The sequence below is a fragment of the Elaeis guineensis genome, chromosome 11 (assembly GCF_000442705.2).
Source record: "Elaeis guineensis isolate ETL-2024a chromosome 11, EG11, whole genome shotgun sequence".
Classification (NCBI taxonomy): domain Eukaryota; kingdom Viridiplantae; phylum Streptophyta; class Magnoliopsida; order Arecales; family Arecaceae; genus Elaeis; species Elaeis guineensis.
Window position 1 is genome coordinate 104,076,435 of NC_026003.2, and position 11,706 is coordinate 104,088,140.

General features: G+C 35.3%; 1 pseudogene; it reads right to left on the reverse strand.

Moving 5' to 3' along the window:
• Positions 1-276: 276 nt before the first annotated feature.
• Positions 277-11,257, reverse strand: LOC140852409 (myosin-8-like; annotated as a pseudogene).
• Positions 11,258-11,706: the final 449 nt, after the last annotated feature.

An 11,706-nucleotide genomic window follows, 5' to 3' on the forward strand; every position in this document is an offset into this window, starting at 1 on the left:
TACAACAATAATCTAGTAGGAAAAATGGAACTTGCAAGTTGCAACCCCATTCCCTCTTTTCTCCTTTATTTATTGTACTTCCTTTAATTGTTCCCCTTGACATCATCTTATACCATTTTTAATTTTGCAACTAGTTTCAAAAAAATGCTTTATATATAGAATCAGAGCATGTTCAATGTGAACTGGTTTATTTCAAGACAAACTATATATAAGCATGAGATGAAATGTAGAATTATATTTTATGATAGAAATATTGACAATGGCCTTTCTAAGAAATGTGCCAATGCTTAAACATATTAACAGTGTCAATCTTGAAACTAGCAAAGAAGTGTTGACTATCATATTTACCTGATAGCCTTTAACATCCACCTTCTCTAGCAACCTCTTTGTAGCAGTGATCTAATCACAACCACCACATAGAACAATCAAACAAATAAATATATATGTGCTAGCAGTTTTTACTCAAAATGCCTGGAAACATGTCTAAAGTATTCAGGAACCCACCTTCCCTCCAAAACTTCAGGTGCAAGCATGCCAAAATGATATACAAATTCATCAAATGTGCGTCTTGTTGAGTATCCAGCACGGCTTATTCTAATTGCCTCCAGCACTCCCTATATTAAAGAAAATTACAATAGAGTTATCAACATAAGCACTGGAGTAGATATCATCAATTAAGAAGAGAATATATGAAGTGGAAAGGAAAGGTGTCTAAAAATTTACCCCACATCATAGCTGCTGCAGAACATTAATATTCTCAAAAATTCCGGGCTTAAGAAGGTTATTAGGTTTAACACAGTGGATGTAGTGTGGCTTGGTGGCATTTAGAGTTTCTAGCAAAGCTTGCAGTTGTTGCTGCAAAGTTGTAGATCCGGTGGCAATCAATAAATGTACTTTGGGATAACTGGGATTTAAGCGCGAAGAGCGCATCATGTAAAGATCAAAGTTTTACCTTAAACCTTGAGCCTATCAATGAAAATTTTGAAGATTTGGATGAGTCCTCAGAGAGGGGTGGAAACAGACCTGAAACAAAGGGGCATTTAGAAGCACTCAAGAGGGCTTAATGCTCAACAACAACATAATCTTTGTTCTTGTCTAAGAACAGTTCTGTCTGATAAGTGACCTGAAAGATGAAAAGATTTTCTTACTATACACTTATGCATCCAGATGATGAACATGTCAAAAGCGCAACAAGGAGTTACGTACATCACCAGCATAGTGACAAATGGTAAAGTTAGAGCGAGCTAATTTGGGCTTGCTAAAGCGTTGATGATTTTTAAAAGTCTGGTAGAGCTTCTGGGCCAATGTTTCATGAGTTGATCTTGGCACATGCTTGAACAAAAACAAAAAAAAATCCAGCTGCCTCAGCATCTCAATATATTAAGTTCATCAGAATTTCTTTTTTAAGTGAGATTATTATGATAGTATTTATACCAAGCTTCATCCAGAAGAGCAATGATCCTGCCAGGTTTCTGAAAGTCAAAATAAGACGTTAAAACATAGGAACCTGGAAGGTGATAATTGCATAAAATCGTAAACAGAATGGGTCCACTTATTATTGAAAGTATGCCATGTAACGAAGAGGATCGGAAAATGAATAGGCAGATAGTCCTCTTACAAACAGCACATAGCCAGATGTGTATCAACGCAAACAAACCAAAAAGAAGCTTCATAGATTGCCTTTTAACAAATTCCTGAAACCATACAAAAAAAATGTGGAAATTTTGTGGAAAAACATTTTCAACATCAATATAGAATTTAACAAGAAAAGGTGATATGATTAAAAAAAATAAGCGATACATATAACTATCTCTAGAAGGTGCCATGCCTTCCCTTCCACAGTAACATATCCTACTTATCCTCAAACATCAAATTAAAGAACTAGTAAGGTTGATAAGACTAGGGGTGTGCAAAAAAACTGGCTGAACAATGAACCTCACCTGAACCAATCTTTTCAGTTAGGTTTATAACTTTATATCAGTTTTTTCAAAATCTGACTTGATGTCAATTTGAGAAAAGCTTGAACCAGAAAATATTCAGCTCGGTCTCAATTTGAATTTTAAGAAAACCAGTTCAAACGAACAACCAAATCCCATATATATGTATATATGAGTGTGTATAGATATATTCAATTTTTGAAATTTTTCCTTATATTTCTCTAACAGATAAAATGGAATTTTCATGTTTAGACTTACTCCAGCCTATTTAGCCTAGCCATTGAACATCAATGCTATATTGCTATATATATATATAATGAAATTTTTATGTTTAGACTCAACCTAGTCTATGTAGCTTAGCCCATTGAAGTGATTGAACATCAACCCGATGAAGCAAAATGGACTGAACCAAATTTCTTGGGTTGGTTTCCAGTGGTTTTTGTACATGGTCAGTTCGGTTTTGATTTCAGTTTTAGGATACTGATATAAATTGGTTCAGTTTCAGGTTACATCTCTAAACCGACCAACCCATGCACTGGATAAGGCTACAATGAGTCATGTTAGTCTAATTTCAAAAACCAGAAATTTACCTTTTCAATTGAACCATAAAAAAATCAGATCATAGTCATGTTATCCAGGAAGCCTAACACTCCAGCAGATGAAAATACTTCATGTAAAGGATTTTGATAGTAATAACAAATACAGCAACTCTTTTTTCAGAAGTTATCTGCCATTTAAGCACTTATATGAAGCTCCTAAAAATAATAATACATGAAGCCATTCCAAAAGGCATGAAAAGATATCAGATTAGCTATCTAATAGATATCAACAGAAATATGGACAATATATTAAGGGAAAACCATGGGAGATGGTCTGCCCTAAGAAGCCCCCAGCGAAAAAATTGAAAGCAAGACTTGAATGGAAGCAGTAAGAAGACATTCAGACAATACATTTCAGAAGAATTGCCTTCAGACATGAAACCAACTGTGAATTATGATCTATAAGCATACTGATGGGCTAATTAGTTTATGTCCACACACATGCACTGTGAAAAATATATATATCAATTTTTAAAAAAATTATGACAGTTATTAACAAAGATTTTCCTTGCTCTACACTTTCTGTTTCCTATCCTTTAAAAATATAAGATGATAAGATCATTACAGAAGCATGCCCAGTATGTGCTTGAAGACAAATTGAACCAATGAGGTATAAAGATTCTGAAACAAACTTAGGCATCAACCAAGCATTTGTTAACTGTTTAGAATTGTGAAACAGATTTTGTATTTCCTAAAATTGGCATTTAACATCCAAAATGCTTTGATGGGAGATCTGAAAATAGAATAGAAGATCTCCAAGAAGTCTCAACAATTTGACTGGATTTCATCTTACGTCTCAGTATTTTTATGTCATTTGGAAGAAATTTTTCCGGCTTCCCTTCATTTTTGCTATGTTTTCAAATATGCTTTAGCTTTCCTTGGAAAAAACCATTATGCCCCTAATCATGGCTTAATCCTTTTATTCTCTTCTTTATTTTCTTGTAAGACTCTTGATCATAATGTATTCTGCATTACAAGGAAGAAATATGAATTTTAAAATATTCACATTTAGATTTTGTCGATCAATTTCTTCCCAAGTACCCTCCATTCAACTCCAAGATACTCTCCACTCCATAAAAAATAGAAAGAAAGGAAAAATTTGAGGAACTTGTAGAGGGAAAGATAAATCATAAGGATAATAAAGAAATCTTTTTGCCTGCACACCTCTCTCTCTTTGGCCCTACTAAAATTCTTTTCATATTTCTCACTAACAACCCTGCTTCCATATTTATTTATTCTTAAAACTTAAAATTTAAAATTTAAAATTTAATTCATAATTATATATTTTCTGTTTCCCATTTTTATTTCTATTTTATTTTTATATTTTTTAAATTTTAGTTACAAAATTTCCATTTTTATATTTTAATGTTGTTTGACCTTTTTCCTTAAATGTGCATTGAACATGTTCAGTTAGCTAGTACTAAGTATGTAGCCCTTGGATGATCAAGGATTCTTACATAGCATCAAAGAAAGCACAATGTGCCTGCAGTGGGAATAATGCAACAAGCCAACAATTAATGAACCTTATGATTGTCATTCAAAACTAGCAGATATCAAGTATAAGTTTAACATCAAAAGTAAAAAGAATATACATTGGTATAGAATAATATGCAGTAGAGAGGATCAAGTGGCCAGGCATAATAACTAGGCAACTAAGAAACATTTTTAAATGGGCACTCATTAACATCTCTGAAAAGCAAGACCAATATACCAAGGATACTCTTCAAGTTTCTAAAGAAGTAAATCCAACGTGCTCTACCCGAAGTGGGTATATCAACGAGATTTTGACTTTCAGAACTTTCACACTATTTCTACTGGCTTAGGCTACACATGAAACACTAAATCTTGGTAAAAGATTAAATATTTGAAATCAATGATGGACCCTCCTATGAGGATCCACACCATTGATCACAAACTCTAGTACAAAAAATACATAGAGACCAAAAATCATACATTTTGTAGTCCTCTACCCATGGATTGAGTGGATAGAATAACGGATGCTATGAATTGTACTAGCATGCTGAAGTACATTGCAGGCTATGTAAATTGAATATGCACAGCATTTATCATGATCTACACATCTTAAAACTAGTATAGATCGAAATTCAGTGATATCAAATCCTTAGATCATAGCAAAACATCATAGCATGACAGTGTAAGCATTAATTTTTGCACCCATTTGATGCATAGGTTAGAAAACTCAAGCATTAGCAACTCAATAGATACATAGATGACTACCAATGGTGTGGATTTTTTATTAGGATGGCCCTTTATTTTTAGAAGCTTTAAATCTTTTACCAAAGATTTGACATTTAATACGTAGTCCAACTTTTTTTCATTTCCATGCTGATTGGACTAGTAACCCTTGCAATGTTCACCGAACCAGCCCAAACCAGCCGGTTCAGGGCATGCCAAAGTGTATCGATAGCCGACCAACACAATTTCGACGTAAAAAATAGTATACCGGTGAGAAGGGAGAAAAAAAGAGAGGAAAAGAGAGAGAAGGGGGAGGGAAAGAGAGGAACGGCCGGAAAGGCTGCGGAGGCTGTCAAAGGCCTGTCGAGGCTTTCGGAGCTCCACCCTCCTCTGTAAAGAGGAAAATGAAGAGACAGAGAGGGAGGGAGAGAGGAACAGACGGAGGGGGAGGAAGATCCTGCCCTCTTTCGACCTAACAGAGGGCAGGATCTCGGCCTCCACAGCCCTTTGACAGCCACCGTCAACATCCCCACCCACTCCTACCTCTGTTCCTTTCTCTCCCTCCCTCTCTCTCTCTATCTATCTCTGATTCTCCCTCTCCCTCATTTACATTATTGTGTCGGTTCGGGCCTGGTACGGAACAAATGGAGGTATACCGAACTGTACCGTCGGGCAACCAGCATGGGGTCTGCCGGCACAGCGAACCTAGACCCCTTGTGTTATTAAATTGCTTTTAGGAGGGAAAAACACCATAGTAAAGTTTGATAGTGCATAAAAAATGTCAAAGATATCCTTGGAATTCTTTAAATGCTAATTAGCTGGACATTGTGAAAACCAACACAACTATTATGAGATATAACCAAGTTAGGAAAGGAAAACAATCACCAGAAAACATTAGTTTCTTGATGTAGGTACTGTTTTAATGATGTTGTCAGAATGAACCTTCTCAATAAGATCAAGAACATCCTGGTTGTCAATGAACTCAATATAACTCCAGTTGATTTCCTCTTTTGCATACTCTTCCTGCTCCATTTTAAAAACATGCTTTTCCAAGAAACAGATTTAGTGAGTAACTAAAACAAATTTAAATCCTAGGTTTCTATCCAATAGGGAATTGAAGTTTGCAAAGAGAATTTTCCACACTCAAGCCTGATTAAAATGTTGCTGGCTTGCTGCAGTTTTTCATTTGTGAGATTGATACAAAATTGCTCAAAGCTGCAAATGATGAATATATTAGAACCTTAAACAGGAACCACTGAGGTAAGATATTTATGTCAAATGAATATGCTAGAAAGGAAACAAGAAGAGAAAAAAAAAGGGGACATCATTATCAAATATAAATTGCTAAAGAATATGACAGCAAATTGGCCTCCAAAAATTCTAGAGTAGCTGACATATACAAAGGGCTACAACTTACAAGGGTCTGTATAAAACACACCCACTTCAAAATGTATAGAAACTGGCCTGCATGACCCTTTGAGTGTAATAGATGTTGTAAAAACTGCTATGGAAATACACATGTATTGGTCAAAACATAATGGTAGAAGGCTTGTATGCTTGATGAAGAAATTTCTCCTTAGTGTGTGACTTATCGAAAGAAGGCTTAGGTGGTTTTTCTATGGTGAAAGTCAAGAAACTTGGACCATCCAACAAATGCATATCCATTTACTTAACCAGTCACTAGATGGTAGATACTGATTTATATTTACAACAGAAAATAATAAAAAATGAGTTGTTTTAGCAGTTAACTGACCTTGTTTACTTCATTAAGTTGGTTAGAAGATGAAAACCATAATCTCAACCCATTAGCAACTTGATCCAACGTCTCTTTAATGCACATGCAAGCAGTAAAACACTATCATTCAAGTTAGATCCTTCCATGAGTATACCAAGTTTGATCTCTTCTTGAAATTTGACCAAGTTTGCCTGCCGATCAGTTACAACTTAAGTTAATTTGTATGATGTTTTTTCGTCAAGACTTCAAATTTCTATTGTAAAAGACCTCAAATATAAAGAGTAGGTTGTTTTGTGTGGAAGAACATGTAGCCCTGCCCCAGAAGTGATAATTAAAAGTTTTGTTGTCCAATGGTGGACTTTACAACTCTAAGTGTCTATATCATTGATTCTATATCTTTAAACCCTAATTCTTGTCCACACATTTTTCTATACAACACTCGATGAAGTTAAAAGCTTCATTGCTCCAACTCAATGAAATCAAATTACGAACTCAGTAAATCACAAAATAAAACAATCTTGTCATAAAATTTAGCAATAGATAGAAGTATGGCTTCATGCATCAGAAAAATACTAGTCATACTAAGCATACCATACCATACTAGTAGGGACCAGCTACAATACAAGGATTTGATACAAAACTGCACTGACACATGCATGTGCCTCTAGCGACTTTACCTTGTGTAAATATAGATATACCACATCATGCTCTATTATAGTGGTAAGGTACTAGTATGGACACCAATACCAAACACATAAAACATTGGATAAAGTCAGGGTTCACCATTCTGGTAATGGACCCCATACCAGTACCATCCTATTACAGTGTCGATATGCGGTTTCACTACAATTTGAGATAGTATACTAAGTGTTGGTATGTACGAGATACCAAATTGTATGGTACTGGTATACCTAGGGATGGCAATGGGGCGGGTAACCCGTGAACCCGACCCCCTCCAACCTGTGATGGGGTGGATAAATGGATCAGCTAAATGGTTGAGGTGCGGGCCGGGTCAAAAATTAGCAAACCTATTAGTGAGATGGAGTGGGTCAGGATTTGCTCTTGCCCCACCCCACGAACTCACCCCGTATATGTGAAAAGTCCAAAGTACCATTAGTATATACATAATATATCTACACCATTGTAATATTATTTTTCTTGATTTTTCACTTGAATAAATGATTGGATCTTTTTATTATGATTATTGTTATGATAATATGGAGATGTAGGAATTTTGACAAGAAATTTGTTTATGAGATGAGATCTATCAATAGATCAAAGACATAACATGTTTGGGGGGGCTGGCTTGGGGCGAAGCGGGTTGGGTTGGGACGGGTTGGAGCAGGTGGATTGGAAAAAAAAAATAACTTCAATAATAAAAATTTATTTTATAAATTTATTTAAGCTTAAATTGGTTTTCATGGAGTGGGTCAAGGTCCAACTTTTTGAAAACGTAAAGGTTTTGGATCAAGTTTATAAGCCCATCAAGGGTTGATGGAGCGGAATGGATCCATGTATCTAACTCATGTAGCAGGTCACGAAAAGAGCCGATCTGCGCCAAACCCGCCCCGTTGCCATCCCTAGGTACACCCTATACCAGAAGCTACGGCAAACCATGGGTAGAATCTTATTCATTAAGCCTGGTCCAACTAGTTGAGACTAGCTTTATTAATCAAGGCCCACCAATATTCCTGTTTAGAGCTAGCCTTAGTTATATTTTAAACTTTAAACTTCTCCATGTTCATTCTCACATCTTCCATTTTCAATCATGATAGCTTAAATTTTCCCCTCTTTCTAGACACAAATTTAAGCAACTAACTTTACCGCAACTTCTTTGAATCTTCATTGCACTTACCCATACCACCCCCATTTTCAGTTCACCATCACTATCTTAAATTGCTGTAACTACTAAACACTAAACCTCCTATAATATATTTTGTTCTTAACTTTTCACCTTATCCTTTCTACTTTTACAATACACCCATGTCAATGTTCACACTTCTTCCACATTTTTTGGTAGCTTACCTTGGATATATGTTATTGCCCGGCAATTCAAATCGGCCAATACTGCAGGACAAAGTGTTGTTTTGCGAAATGTTCCTTCAAGTGAAGGAACGGAACAATCATGACAACCCAAAAGGCACCTCTCCACATCATCCATTACATAACATATTTCTTCATTTATAGCTTTGTTTTTTTTGCATAAAAAATCCTTTGCATCAAACTGATCATACTATGAAGTCTGTCCTTTGTCATTTTGATTGGGAATTCATCTACAATCCTAGCCCATTAAATATGCATTCCATCAACTCACTTTTCTTGCTTTACTGGTTTTTTGGCAGTTATTCTCTTATATCTTCTTCATGAGCCCAATTTAACATTTACCTCATTCTCTCAAAACCTGTCAAAGCATCAGTGTGCATGTTACACCAATTTTGTTATGCAAGCTGCTCTTTTTCTAGTGCCCACCAAATTATCATTGTTGGTATCATATCGCATGCATTCTCCTAGTGCATACAAGCATATGTACACACTCTTTGTTCTCCATATATTGATGAATGACCTAAACAAGAGAGCCTCCATTGTGGACGTTCATAGCATAAATCAAATGGTCCTCTATGATTGGTTGTTTTCTTCATCCCTATTCTATCACCCTTTCCAATAGTTTCATTGACTGGCTCATAAGTTGTGTTCTACAGTTATTATAGCATTTTAGTTTATCACATTCATTCTTATAGATGCATATACAATATTTCTCCATATAAGCAAACATAATGAAGAAAATTAAAGATTTTAAAAATTTGACTTGAGAGATAAAAAACCTCTTACTGTAAATCAAATCAAAGGATAAAACATATATTTATTGATTTATTATTCTTTACACTGATATGCAACACGTAAGAACACCAAAAACATTTTTTAAAAAAGAAACCTTCTAAAATGAACAGATTGGCTAAGCACTAGGTTGTTCAAAAAGCTTCTAGCACAATACCATTAAAGCCCATTAACTCTTACAACCATTTACTAATTACAATATATTCCATTTCCTCATGTAACCTTTGCCTCCTTTTATGCATCTAATAGTTTCAGATCTAATTTAGCCCAAGAAACCTCATTTTTGTTCTCTATCACCAAGTTGTATTTTAGAATTTCCATCAGTTTTATCCCTCAAACTCTACAAGAAAGCTAGACAACTCTATCTGAAAATCATAAAACGATTCTTTTTTCACTATGAAAACTCAATAATTAGTTGAACACAACAGCCTGAAATTAAAATAGAATATGACTAAGAAGAACCTCCTTGATTTTGCTCTATACACTAAAAAGCATTTGAAAGCCATCTCTATCAAGACTCATGCATTCATAAGTTTCACATGTTGCTTCAAAACATTGATGCAGCTCGCATCAAGATTCAGACAGCTTTAATGATGAATGCAAAAGCATACCACCTACGCACCTGTTCATCTTGAAACTTTCAAAGCCATATATATCCAGCACCCCAATCAGGAACTTTGAGTTAGGATCTTGACCAATTGAGTCGTTAATCTTATTCACAATCCTGCAACCAACAATAAAAAGGATTTAGGGGCATAAAAAACTAGAATAACATCTTAAATTTGCAGAGAGAGAGAGAGAGAGAGAATCATTTTGGACTAGCTATTGTAAGAAGCATCATCACACCTTTTTGCCAAACAAACGATTCAGCAATGGCATTAATGCTTACCAATCAAATAAACATGAGTAAACAGTGTTTGCCCAAGCATCTCTGCTAAGAACTGCAACTTCCGGCTCTAGACTTTTTGTAATGATCTCATCACGAGTTACAATGATACGCTTACACAATGAAACCTCAAGTGCCTTTACATCACACCTATGAAAAATTGCATTGCAGTTTCTCAGGATAATAAGTAGATCTAATCTGATATTCACAAGTACAGATATTTACAAAGAGAGGGGTCTTACATAAAAAGCTCAGCAGCAGTTCTTAGATGGAACCAGGACTTTTCATCTTTAGGTATGGATGAATCTATTTCCTTTCCTTCAGAAAATTCAATATTGCCTGGATGAAGAATAGCAGCTAAAACCCGGAATATTGCATCCTGAATAAAGTAAACACGTGAGAAATAAAATGAGGAAAAATATCTTTGCAAATCATTGGTAATTGATGGTAGGGGGGTCTTTCTTCCCAGTGGAACCGCCGCTAAAAGTCACACCTGTTCATCAGAAGTAATTCCAACAACATCCATAGCCCTTCTAGTTGCCAGATATTCCTTAGAATCTCTACCCCGTTAAGCTCAAAGCAGTTAGACTGGTTAAGATAGTGAAATGTTCTGGGATTTCCCAGTTTATACCTCTCAATGTCCTGAAAAATTTGCATTTGAAATGTCATTATAACTATAAGCAACTTACATACAAATTGGTTGACAGAAAATAATTAAAACTTTTATCAGTCAACAGAAATACTAGAGAATTGAAATGCAAAACCTAAAGACACACAGCTTAGTGGATAATGACAACATAGCTGTTGTGGAAACCACAGAAACTTTTGCTTGGATAGCATTACACAGCACATAGCATGAAAATCAGTCAACCCTTTGTGTCATTTGTTCAAGTAGTTGACAAGAGAATAAGGTTCCACAAAATGTGCTTGAGATTGGTGTCAGTATTGCTGGAATGTGAGGATGGTGATTCATGCTTACCACATAATGGCACCTGGAAACGTGAAAGCGGTCCATATCATAAAACCTAATTTGCCTCCGGTCTCCATAGTCTATCTCCTCTCCATTCATTTTTTTCTTAAAAAAATAATAATGATAATAAACTAGCATCTTTTTGATTCTCATGTTCAAATCTCAACTTATTTTTCCTTATATATTGGATCAGGAGAATCATCAAACTCGATATGAACCATTTTGGCCAATACAGTTAGGGTTGGACACAAACTTTCAGAGGCCATGGTTGTATGATATTTGATTTTGATAATCTCTTATTTAAATCGAACAGTTTTTCGAGATCTACACCATGACATCACATCCTTTATAGGAAGGCACCTCTGGTGATTGGGTCCAAATTCTTTCATTTAGAGCCCAAAATGGACCAATCAAACCAAAAATTCCCTTTTGAAAAGATTTTGACCGGGCATAGCTTCCAATCCGAGGAGAAACAATGAAGTAACAAAAAGCAAAGTTGATATAGAAGTTGATATCTACCTCCTAAAGAATTTTGGTTTTTTCTAAAT